Genomic DNA, 12,018 nt, shown 5'->3' with positions numbered 1-12,018 from the left:
ACTTCATAAGATGACTTTTTTAATAAATTAGTTTTTTATTACTAAAATTAGTTTTTTATTACTAGTTCTCATGGCTGGGAATATATATAGGAAGTGCACAAAATTGCCTTTTTGGTATTACGTGGCACGTGAACGTATAACTACTATCGTAATTTGGTATTATGAATTCTGTGAACGTCGCTAACAAATCGTAAGCGTCACAAATTTCTATCCGATCGCAGAACGACGTTCGAATGCGTTTCCATTTTTTTTATTACAATTGTCAAAGCAAACTTCATTTTATTCCTGATTTTCGAAATTGCCACGAGTCATGCTCATATTGCTTTATACAATTGTTTTTGTTATTGATATTAGAAAAAATTGCAAAGTTTACAAACGGCGATGGTTACTAGAACATATTTCTGAATTTCGCTCCTTCATCAGCTTGCTTTTCGGGACCTGAGTATTGAACTCGAAATCTACAATATTCATACTTCATACTGGTGTCACAAACTTAGTCATTCCTTTTGTTTTGTTGATTTTCCGACAGGGTATCTACACTTTTTTATGTATTATTTCGTTTCAAGTAAAATTTTTTCTCAGAAATAAGAGATATGGAAAGCTTGAAAAAAATGTATGTGCATTCTCTTTTCCAACTCTTCGTCCCCGCGTTTGTTTTTCTTATTGTGGTGCCGGAACACGATTTCCGTCATCGCAGGTCAGGGTGTAGGGTTCGTCTTCTCCCTCGCTAGCTAGCACTGGAGTGCTCTCTCCACAACTTAAGTACATACTGTACGTCAGTTACCAGGTCGCCATTAAAATTGTTGCAGAAATCTGCTCCGGTCTTAAAGCCTTCCGTCATCCGCTGGATTTTTTAATAGAATTTTTGGGTATTGTTCAGGCTTCAAACAGATCGACTCCCTTTCCGCCGAAATCTGTGATGACACAAAAGAGCGTATAACGGGTAGCGTATGCTGATTACACTGGATCACAAATTCCAATTTTTTTTCTGCACCAGAGACACCATTATGAAATTCCTATGTAAATCACCCCCTGATTCCGAAAATCAAAGTTATTTTTAATTATATGGTAAGGTTTTTGTGATATTTTCGAATTACCGTTCTTTCAAGAAACAAAAAAAAATTAGGTGCACTTAATCATACATATCTCAAGAACGAATTGAGCAATTCCAAAACGGTTTGAAGCTTTTAAAAGGTAATAACATTTTCTATAAACTTTGAATACAACACTTTTTGCTAGGCCCTACAGATTCAAAGATAACGAACAATCATTACGGATTTTTTCAATTTTTTTTGTAAAATTATAAAAAAAATGCACTTTGCGCGGAAGGATCTCGAAAACTTTTTATTTTTTTGCTGATTTTTTTTTCTCTCTAACTTCTATTTTATCTCAAAAATATAAGCTTTCATTCAACAAAATCCATGGACTAATACAAAAGTTATAAGCAGTCAAGTAAATATATCCATTTAATACTTAAGTACCCTACTGGTACATATGTGATAGTATTCGTATATCAGTTAGTTAGCAGGTAGATTTTCGAAGGACAACAATTTAAATTTGTTTAATCCGATGTTAAGGTAACATATTATAGAACTCGTCACGAACAATTTTCCAAATACTATACGAAGGAGGACAGTGTTTGTTACTGCAAAGACATTGCTGGTCTATTCAAACAGTTTAGTGAACCATATGATTCAAAAGAGTGGCGATTGTTCATAGACGGCAATAAATTAAGTTTAAACGCCGTGTTATTACATATTGGCAACCAAAAGCCATCTATCCCGATCGCGCATGCAGTAAATACGAAGGAAACGTATGAGATAATCCAAACATTGCTCAAATTAATCAAATACGAAGAATATGATTGGAAAATATGTGGATACACGAAATACTGTTGCTTTCTATGCAAATGGAATAGCCGAGCTCGTCAAGAGCACTACATCATAAAGGATTGGTCAGAACGAATCGAGTTACAATTTGGGGTGGATAACATAAAATACTCCCCACTTATAAAGAAGGAAAAAATAATTCTAACTCCGCTCCACATCACACTCGGCCTTATCAAAAACTTTGTCAAGGCTTTGGACAAAGAAGGCGAAGCTTTTCATTATTTGAGGGCAATCTTTCCAGAGATTTCAGAAGCAAAAATAAACGAAGGGGTTTTTGTGGGACCGCAAATAAGGAAAATGATGACCAATAACCATTTCAAAGAAATACTGTCACCAGTGGAGGCAGCAGCGTGGGATTCTTTTGAAAGGTCGTAACTTCTTTTTTAGGCAAACACAAAAGTCCTAACTACGAGATGATAGTGAACGACTTAATCAAAAACTATGCGGAAATGGGGAAATTAAAAAACAAATTGAAGACCGTTTTCTCAGTTAACTTTACAACCTATCTGCCCGATAAACAAAAAATTTGATGAAAATTTTTAAATTTAAATGAGAATATATAGCCCTAAATCTGAATTCATCGTCCAGTTCCGAACAAACAAGAACGAGAAAAATGTAAACAAAAAATTTATTCTGAATTGAAAGATAAATCCAGCCTAAGAAAATTATATACTAATGTGTCACTTATGTATTTATCTAATATACTTTTTTAATTTTCTTTCAGGAGTAAATATGTCTTTAAAAATTTATTTTCTACACTCCCATTTAAATTTTTTCCCGCAAAATCTTGGCGACGAAAGTGACGAGCATGGCGAAAAGTTTCACCAGCAAATGAAAATGATTGAAAGTCGGTATTAAGGATTCTGGGATGTCGCTATGATGGGTGACTACTGTTGGTTTCTCATAAGAGAAACCGATCCTAATCTAAATAAGCATCAAAACAATAAACATAACTTTTTCAATTATAAAATAAGATCATAGAGTTAAAACAGAATCATATGTACATATGCTATTATTTGTAGGGTACTTAAGTTTTACTATATGGATATATTTATTTGAACGCTTATATGCTTTTGTATTAATTCATCGATTTTGTTGAATGAAAGCTTATTTTTTTTTGTAATAAAACAGATCTTAGAGAGAAAAAAAATCTACAAAAAAATAAAAAGTTTTCGAAATCCTTCCTCGCAGAGTATAAATTTTTTTATATTTTGCAAAAAAAAATTTTAAAAATCCGTAATGATTGTTCGTTATCTTTGAATCTGCGTTTTGGAAGTGCTCAATTCGTTCTTGAGATATATATGATTAAGTGGAACCAATTTGTTTTTGTTTTTTTTTTTTTTTTTGAAATATGGTTATTCGTAAATATCTCAAAAACGTTACCATGGAATTAAAGATAACCTTGATTTTCGGAATCAGGGGGGTGGTTTTACATAGGAATTTCATAATGGCGTGTCTGGTGCATTTTGGCTGCAAGCCAGTGTTATTTAGACATCATTGGCCTTGAAAAACCCGACTTCAGCCCTGCCTCCTTTGAATTGGAAAAAGGAAGGCCAATTTGCGTCGGCGCGTTACTATATTTTCTACTCTTTTAAGGCCCGGTTTTTCAGTAGTTAGTTAAGCCAAGCTTAAACTTTAGTCAAATTTAAACTCCAGCTAAACTACTGAGCAGTTTTTCAGTCACAGTTTAAGGCCGCCTTTGGGGTAGGCTGTTTTGTACGGCAACATTGGTTTTTTATTATCTAGATATTTCTGCTTGAAATGCAGTAATATTAAAAGAAATGAAAAAAAGATAATAGAAGATAATATGAACATAAAATGGTTCTGTAATGTATGTGCATTATCGGATACCAATACTAAATTTGTGGAAATCAAACATTTGATTAATAAATGTGAAGAAACAAAAATGAAAGCCGTTGATATTAAACAGATAGTCGAGCAGATATTTTGTAATAAATTTTCCCAGATTAAAAGTAGCATTATTACGGACTTCAACTCCCTTTTAGAGCATAATATAGAAGTAAAATTGATTGCAATGAAGAATGAGATAGTAAAATATTTATCTAATGAATTAAAAAAGAGCAATGAATTGCTTAGCGATTAACGCGTGGCAAATGATCAGCCAGAAAAACTATCTTATGCTCAGGTCGCTTCTGTAAATGAGAATAAAATTGTCATTAAACCGAAAAAGAAGGGCAAAAAAGCTAAGGAAACCAAGGAAGCTCTAAAAAAAGTTGTCGAACCTACCGAAGGCCTTGTTAAAAATGTTAAAGAAGTAAATAGTGGTGCCATTATTGTAGAATGTAAAAATAAAGACGCCTGTGAAAAAGTCCAGCTAAAGGTAAGAGAAGGTATTGGAAACGATTACGAAGCAGAGAAAACAAAAAATAAGGATGAAATAAAAAAGAAAATAAAAATTGTTGGTTTAACTGAAAAAGTTAGCAATGAGCGTTTGGTAGAATGCTTAACTAAGCAAAATGACTCATGTAACGGAAAGGATTTTAAAGTGTTAAAACTGTATGAAAATACCAATCGTAGAGAAGTAAGCTACATTGCGTTAGTGGAAACAGATGCAGTAACATTCGATAATGTGTTGCAACAAAAGAAACTATATATAGAGTGGGATACTTGCGTCGCTTACGAGCATATAAGTGTTTTGAGGTGTTTTAAATGTCTGGGATATAAGCACAAAGCAGTTGAGTGCACGAATAAAGTAGCTTGCAGCAAATGTGCTGGACCCCATGATAGCAAAGAGTGCACATCTAACATTGTTAAATGTGTAAACTGTAGCGAACTTGTTCAAAAAAAAGTTATTGACGTCGATGTTAGCCATTACGCTTTCAGCAAAGATTGTCCTGCGTATAAAAAATATTCGCAGCCAAGAAATAAGGCACGAGTTTAGCAACGAATACCAGAGGAGCTAAGTTGTATATATTTAAATATTTGTAGTATCGTCGCCAATAAAGCTGAACTAGAGCGTCTGATAGATGTACATAAACCACATTTAATATTTTGTTCGGAGACTTGTTCGACTGAAGAAATAACGAATCAAGAGCTACAGATACAAACATATAAACTTGTACGGTGCGATTCCCACAGCAGGCACACAGGCGGTGTGCTAATATATATAAATGAAACAATTGAATACTCAATAAGTTACAACAGAACATTAAACAAGAACATCTGGTGTATCATACTAAAAGTTAAAAATATTTTCCCCCAATATCAAATAGCTCTGATATATCACTCACCGAACTCAAGTGATGCAGAATTTATAACGTACTTATACGACATTTTAAATAATAACTGCGTAACACAGGATAATATTATCTTCGTGGGCGATTTCAATATAAACCTTTACAAGAGCACAACTTATAGTAAACAGTTAGTTGACTTATTTCGATCCTTTGCTATGGAGCAAAAAATAGATTTTTATACACGAAAGGGCGATAAGACAGATACATTGATCGACTTGTTATTTACAGATAGTAGCTCTATATCATGTTTAAAATTAGAAGAGTTTCAGATTTCAGATCATGAAACGATTAAATTCAAAATCAAATTACATAAGCTATTTCAGATGAGAACGAAGAGAACAATAATTTCCTGGGAAAATTATACAAGCGACAGCCTTGTTAATGAATTACGACAGCTTAACTACACTGACTTTGAAAATCTGAGCATCGAAAATAAGGCAACATTCCTATGTAATACGCTATCAAGCGCAGTGACCACCCTGACATACTCTAAAGAAGTCAGTGTCAAACTTATGAACAAGTGGTATGATTTTGAGCTGGCTAACTTAAATAAACGTAAGCTAAATCTTTACAAGATCAGCCTATCCACTGGAGAATGGTGTGAATATTATATTGCGAAACGCCAATATAAACGGCTAATTAAGATAAAAAAAGCCAAGTACATGGAAAACAAAATCAACCATAGTGCTGGTGATAGTAAGGTCATGTGGAAAAACTTGAAATATTTCATAAGCATGGCTAAAGAAAATAATGGTATTAAAAAAATTAAAATAAACGACCAACTCTACACAGAGGAAAATGAAATAGCGCAGTCTTTGAATGACTATTTCATTGATAGTATATTGGAGATTAGCATGAATATTCCTACTTCTTTTAGTAATGAAGGTACTATAGATGAGCAAAATGGTCGTAATGTTTTTAAGTTTCAGAAAGTTTCCACTTCAGAGATAGTTGATATAGTAAGTAAGTTTAAAAATAAAATTGGAGGGAAGAAACTTGTGGCGGAAGGAGTCGTTAAAGATTCCATAACGTATACAGGTTTTTTCTATTCTCAGCTTGTTAATGAGAGCTTAGATAAAGGTCTCGTTCCTAGGTTATGGAAATCTTCTATAGTTGTGCCATTAGAAAAAGTGAAAAATACCATCAAAGCTGAGGAGATAAGACCTATTAACACGTTACAATGTGATGAAAAAATTTTGGAAACAGTGGTAAAAAATCAGCTGGTAAAATATTTAGAAGATAATGTAATTATTATACCTCAACAATCTGGTTTTCGAAAAAAACATTCATGTGAAAGTGCTTTGAATTTGGTTTTAGCTAACTGGAAAGAAGACTTAAGCAGGAAAAAACACATATTAGCTGTGTTTTTGGATTTAAAGCGTGCATTCGAGACGATCGACCAAAAATTAATGCTGAAAAAGCTTTCTTGCATTGGCGTTTCTGGTATAGAACTAAAATCGTTTCAAGACTTCCTAATTAACAGATACCAAAGAACAGTGATTGGAACGTCCGTATCGGATAAAAGGGAGGTACCTGTTGGTCTACCTCAAGGGTCTGTGCTGGCACCCATAATGTTCAATATATATATTAATGATATAACTAGCTCCATTAAGCACTGTGAAATAAAATTGTTTGCTGATGATACATTGCTGATGATAAGTGGGAACAATATTACTGAAATATATGCTAAGCTACAAGAAGATCTTAACAGCGTATATGGTTGGTTATGCGTAAACAGACTAAAAGTGAATGTCAATAAAACGAAATTTATGGTTATATCTAGACGCAATTTTCAAAACAATGAGCTACAAAACTTAAATATAAATAACGAACTAATTGAAAAAGTCAGCATTATAAAATACTTGGGAATAAAAATAGATGATAAGCTGAATTTCAACGAGCACGTGGATTATACGGTAGGAAAAATAGCGAAAAAGTTATATTTTACACAACGAACCTGCAAATATTTAAATAGAAGGTATAAAATCATCGTCTACAGATCTATAATCGAACCTAATTTTATTTATTGCCCAACTATATTTTTCATCTTGCGAGATAGTCAGATATACAAGCTACAAAAGCAACAGAACCGCGCTATGAGATTCATTCTCAAAAAACGGTATGACACACCTATCAGAGACATGCTATGCTCTCTTAATTGGCTTAGCATTAGACAGCAACTTTTTTATTATACCATAAAATTTATTAAAAACATAATAGAAGGAACTTTGCCTGCGTATTTGAGGACTAATATAAAATATGTAAAAGATGTGCACTCTGTAAATACTCGTAATAAAAATGATTTTAATCTGCCGGCTTATAAAACTGAAGCAGACAAATGTAATCTGTATTATAAAGGTCTTAAATCATATAATGAACTACCGATTGATATTAAATCATGTCATTCCAATAAATTTAAACAAAAATTGTACAATTATTGCAGAACACTACCAATTTAGTGCTGGACAGGCGGACTTCCATAGCATCGATAGAAGTGCAGCGAAACTATACTGCTGTGTAGCGCAAAGGCTTCCAAGCTCTTGTGCGCATACAAAAAAGGTTGCCGAAGCACATACTGAAACGCATCACTCGATTAACTCAGTGCATCGCCGTGCAGATGTTGCCTTCGCGCTTTACTAACATGCGTAAAATGCCTACATACTACATAATCGCAACGCTTTGTTCGCATGATCTGGAAGTCTCCCATCCATAGTACTCCAAGGTAGGACATAGATGTAACTATTCTAGATTGCATAGTCCAGAAGACAATTATAAACATGTAAAATAGATTTAAGTTAGGCTTAGGAAAGCCGTAATAAATAAATACATTATTACATTGTAGATACAACAGCTGGATTTTGTTTACCCAACAAACATTTAAAGGATATTTCTCCAGCAAAATAAATATCTAGTTCCAGAGGTGATATCCACCTTCATTATCTAGTTATTCTTAAATCAGATAGCTCTGAAGTTGATATCCAACTTCATTCTCCAATCACTATCCAACTTTTGAGAAATTTTGTAAAATTTATAGTTCTCGAGTTGATCTTCAACGTTATTATCATAATCGAATTATTTATTATCCAACTCTAGAGTTGAGCCGCTGTTTCTGAACAACTCTTGAGATTTTAGAAGTATGCTAGTTATCAACATGCGCTCTAATGGTACTCAAGCCCAAATGCTTATTGGGTATATTCGACGCTATTTCGAACGAACGCAAATAACTGATAGGTTAACTAGAGTTTAACCCTGCCTGATCGGCCGCTTAAGCTCAGCTTAAACTTCAGTTAAAGTAGACTGAAAACAGCAGAATAAGTTTAAGCGTAGTTTAACTGATAAACTGAGTTGAACGTTTACTGAAAAACCGGGCCTAAGATTGTCTAGACCATTTATTGTTCATCTCGAAAATTGGTCCGATATGGTCGAAAGGGGTATCAAGGAATGCGCATCACTGCCAGTTATAAAAATCCAATTGCGAAATTTAACACTTTCTAATCCTTCAAAAGTTATTTGAAAAAACAGGCGCTTTCAATGCCACCACAATTCACCAAGTTATTAAAAAAAAACACTTAAAGAAAAATAATATAATAAATTTAAATGCTCACTTGGCATAAGTTTTTCAAAAAATTAATAAAGAACAATGAATTTAATTAAATGTCCCAAAATGTCGAACATAGTTTCAAATTGTATTCAAGCTGTTAAAATAGCAAGTTACCCGAAAAAGGTGCCGAATTTTATATCCCGATTGGCTGAAATAATAAGCGAAAACAGTGATGCAAATTCCTTTAGTAGGCTCCAGTGGTTTAAATTCTCCTTTGAAATGATTCTCAGCTCACACTTAAGTTGCATATATCTTCAACACGTATGCGAAGGATTTGAAAAATCACTTTATTTGCTTAACTATAAAATAGCGTCTGAACTCCTAATTTTGATTTTCACACTTCAACATTCAACACCCAAGTCTCCCGGTTTATCAACCATGTTTAAATATGACCTACACGTGACGGCTCCTTTTACAAATGTGAATACGTAGGCACATTTTTTTACCAGGCTAGGCTATGTCCTTTGCAAGAACACTCAAAGTGGTGAAGCAAAAGCTTTCTCAAGACAGTCGAATAAATGAACGGGTGTTCTACTACCCTAACGTAGGGGATAGTCGAGCTAGTCTGAAAACTGAAGGCGGTCATCCATAATGAGCTCTTATATCGTAAGGCCGGAAACGAAGATTATTGAAGTCAATGTATCGAACACAAACGTCTGCAAATTTTGGTCTACATTTTAAAACTTTTATCCATGGTCCTTGTAAGTTAAAATTATAAAGATGCGCCAAGGATTATACGATTTTAACCCATGAGTTACGCAATGATATCCACTTAGACTGCTTATGATGTCGAGGGCGGCATCCTTGGCCGAATATTTACATCCTCATGTTTCAAGGTATTTTTTGGTGTAGCTCGGAAGCATAGCGCAAAAGACATCGGTCAGAAAGCTAGAGTTTCTAGGAAAGTGACGTCGACGGAGGTATGAGTTCGAAGTCGCAGTCCTATAGCTTCTGTGAAAAAAATACTCGACTTCTCAAGGCAACAACAATGAAATAAATTGTATATATCTTTGTGGATATTTTTTATTCAATGACCTATTAACAGAAACTAATGTCACATTAGCAATAAAATTTGTTGGAAAATTAAAAAAAAATACATATATGTGCATGACTTAAATAATTCCACAATGCCAACAATTTTCGCGAAGTTGTGATACCGAATAGATTACCATTGAGAAGTACCAGAATTTGCCAATCTGATTTCAAATAACGAATTCCACTGTTTTCAGAAGGATAAATAACTTTTAAATTTTTTTCTTTTTCTGTGGCAAACACTTCGAATTTGCGGGCGGCAGACTAATGTCAGTTTATATATGTACATATATATATATATATATATATATACTAGCGGCCCGGTACGTGCTTCGCTACGTATAAAATGAAATATTAAATCAAACTCATTTATTACAAAAAAAAGATATTCTATTATTTGCTAGCTATTTTAAAACTTAATCCAAAACATTTGGATAAACAATATTTTTTGTTTTTCCATTTTGAGCATGAATAAAAAAACGGCTGAAGGTACCGACTCCAGAACAGGCAAGATAAAGTTGGCCATGTGGAAAATATGATTCCTCCAAACTCACACCACAAACGTTCAGTGTTTGCCCTTGGGCTTTGTTGATGGACATCGCAAATGATAAACGCACAGAATATTGTAATCGTTTGAATTCAAATGGCATATCAGTTGGAATCATAGGGATACGTGGTATTAAACAAACTTCTCCTTTTGATTTACCAGTTAAGATCGTAGCTTCAATCAAATTTGGCAATAAATTTTTCACTGTCAATCTGGTGCCATTACACAGTTTTGGTGGATTAATATTTCGCAATAATATAATCAAAGAACCCACTTTCAGATTCAAACAATGCGGTGGCATACCAGCCGGTTCTAATGAATTTAAAAATTCAATTGGATAATTCATTGCCTCATCTTGATTCATAGCACTGTCAATTGATTTATATGTCGTGACTACACCTGGGAGTTTTGCTTGAATTTGAAAATTAATGGCATTGATATGAATGTTCCTCGGTGCTAAAATGGCGCGTTCTCTCAACCAATCATGATTTCTGTAATTCTGAAAAATTATTGGGAAACACACATTCAATCAATTCATCTATCGATTTCGTAATTGTACAAAAATTGTTCGGTACAGTGAATCCGTTGGTTCTATCCATTTGTATTTTGCCATCACCAATTTCTAACAATTGTTTTGAAAACTCATGGGCAGCTGGATCATTTTGTAGGTGAATACGCATATTAATGTTCAATGTCAACTTTTGTACATATCTCCAAAGAACTGATGACTTCAAACAGGCATTTATTTCATCAGCAGGAGTTGATCAAGGAATGACAGGCAATGTTTCTCGAAAATCCCCTGACAGTAATATCAAAGCACCTCCAAAAAGCTGTTGATTACCACGTAAATCTTGCATTGTGCGATTAAATGCTTCTAGTAATTTTTTGTTCGCCATTGTACACTCATCCCATAAAAGAATTGACGTTAATCGCAGAACTTTTGCCATAGCAGAATTTCTTGAAATATTGCAAGTTGGAGTTTCAATCACCTGTACATTCAATGGCAATTTCAATGCAGAGTGTGCTATCTGACCACCTTTTAATAATGTAGCAGCAATTCCCGAAGATGCAAGTGCCAATGCAATTTTCTGTTCCGATCGAATAGTCGCTAAAATCAGTGATATAACGAACGTTTTGCCTGTACCACCACGTGCATCCAAGAAACATAATTCACCTGCATTATTGGAAATGGCTTGCATGATTGTGTCATATACATGTTTTTGCTGAATATTCATTTTGGTTATATTCGATTGTACAAATAAACGCAAATCATTAGAATTGAATTTCTGCTCACGTTGCAATTCACGATCAAACAGATCATGCATCTCACGATTTGGTGCGATCATACCCAATTGTACTAATATTTTATTTGCAATCGTTAGACACACATCTTCAATTATTATCAAAGCTTCGTTGTACATTTTTAAAGTTATCAACAAATCAGGATTTCTTGCATGATGACGCATACGAATTAAAATATCTTCTGCAATATAATGTTTATATTTGTTCCATAATTCAAGTGGATTTGATGGCATATATGTTCAAAATATAATGGCAAATAGCATTCGTATTTGTTGACGATGAGCCGAAATAGATGCATCATGAAGTGTTGAATCCCAATGTGCATCATTCTCCAACAAATGCAAAAGTTGGAATGCTTCACGGTATATTTGACACAAATGACCGTTGACT

The sequence above is a fragment of the Eurosta solidaginis genome, chromosome 1, assembly GCF_040869045.1.
Source record: "Eurosta solidaginis isolate ZX-2024a chromosome 1, ASM4086904v1, whole genome shotgun sequence".
Lineage (NCBI taxonomy): Eukaryota > Metazoa > Arthropoda > Insecta > Diptera > Tephritidae > Eurosta > Eurosta solidaginis.
This window is presented reverse-complemented; position numbering follows the sequence as displayed.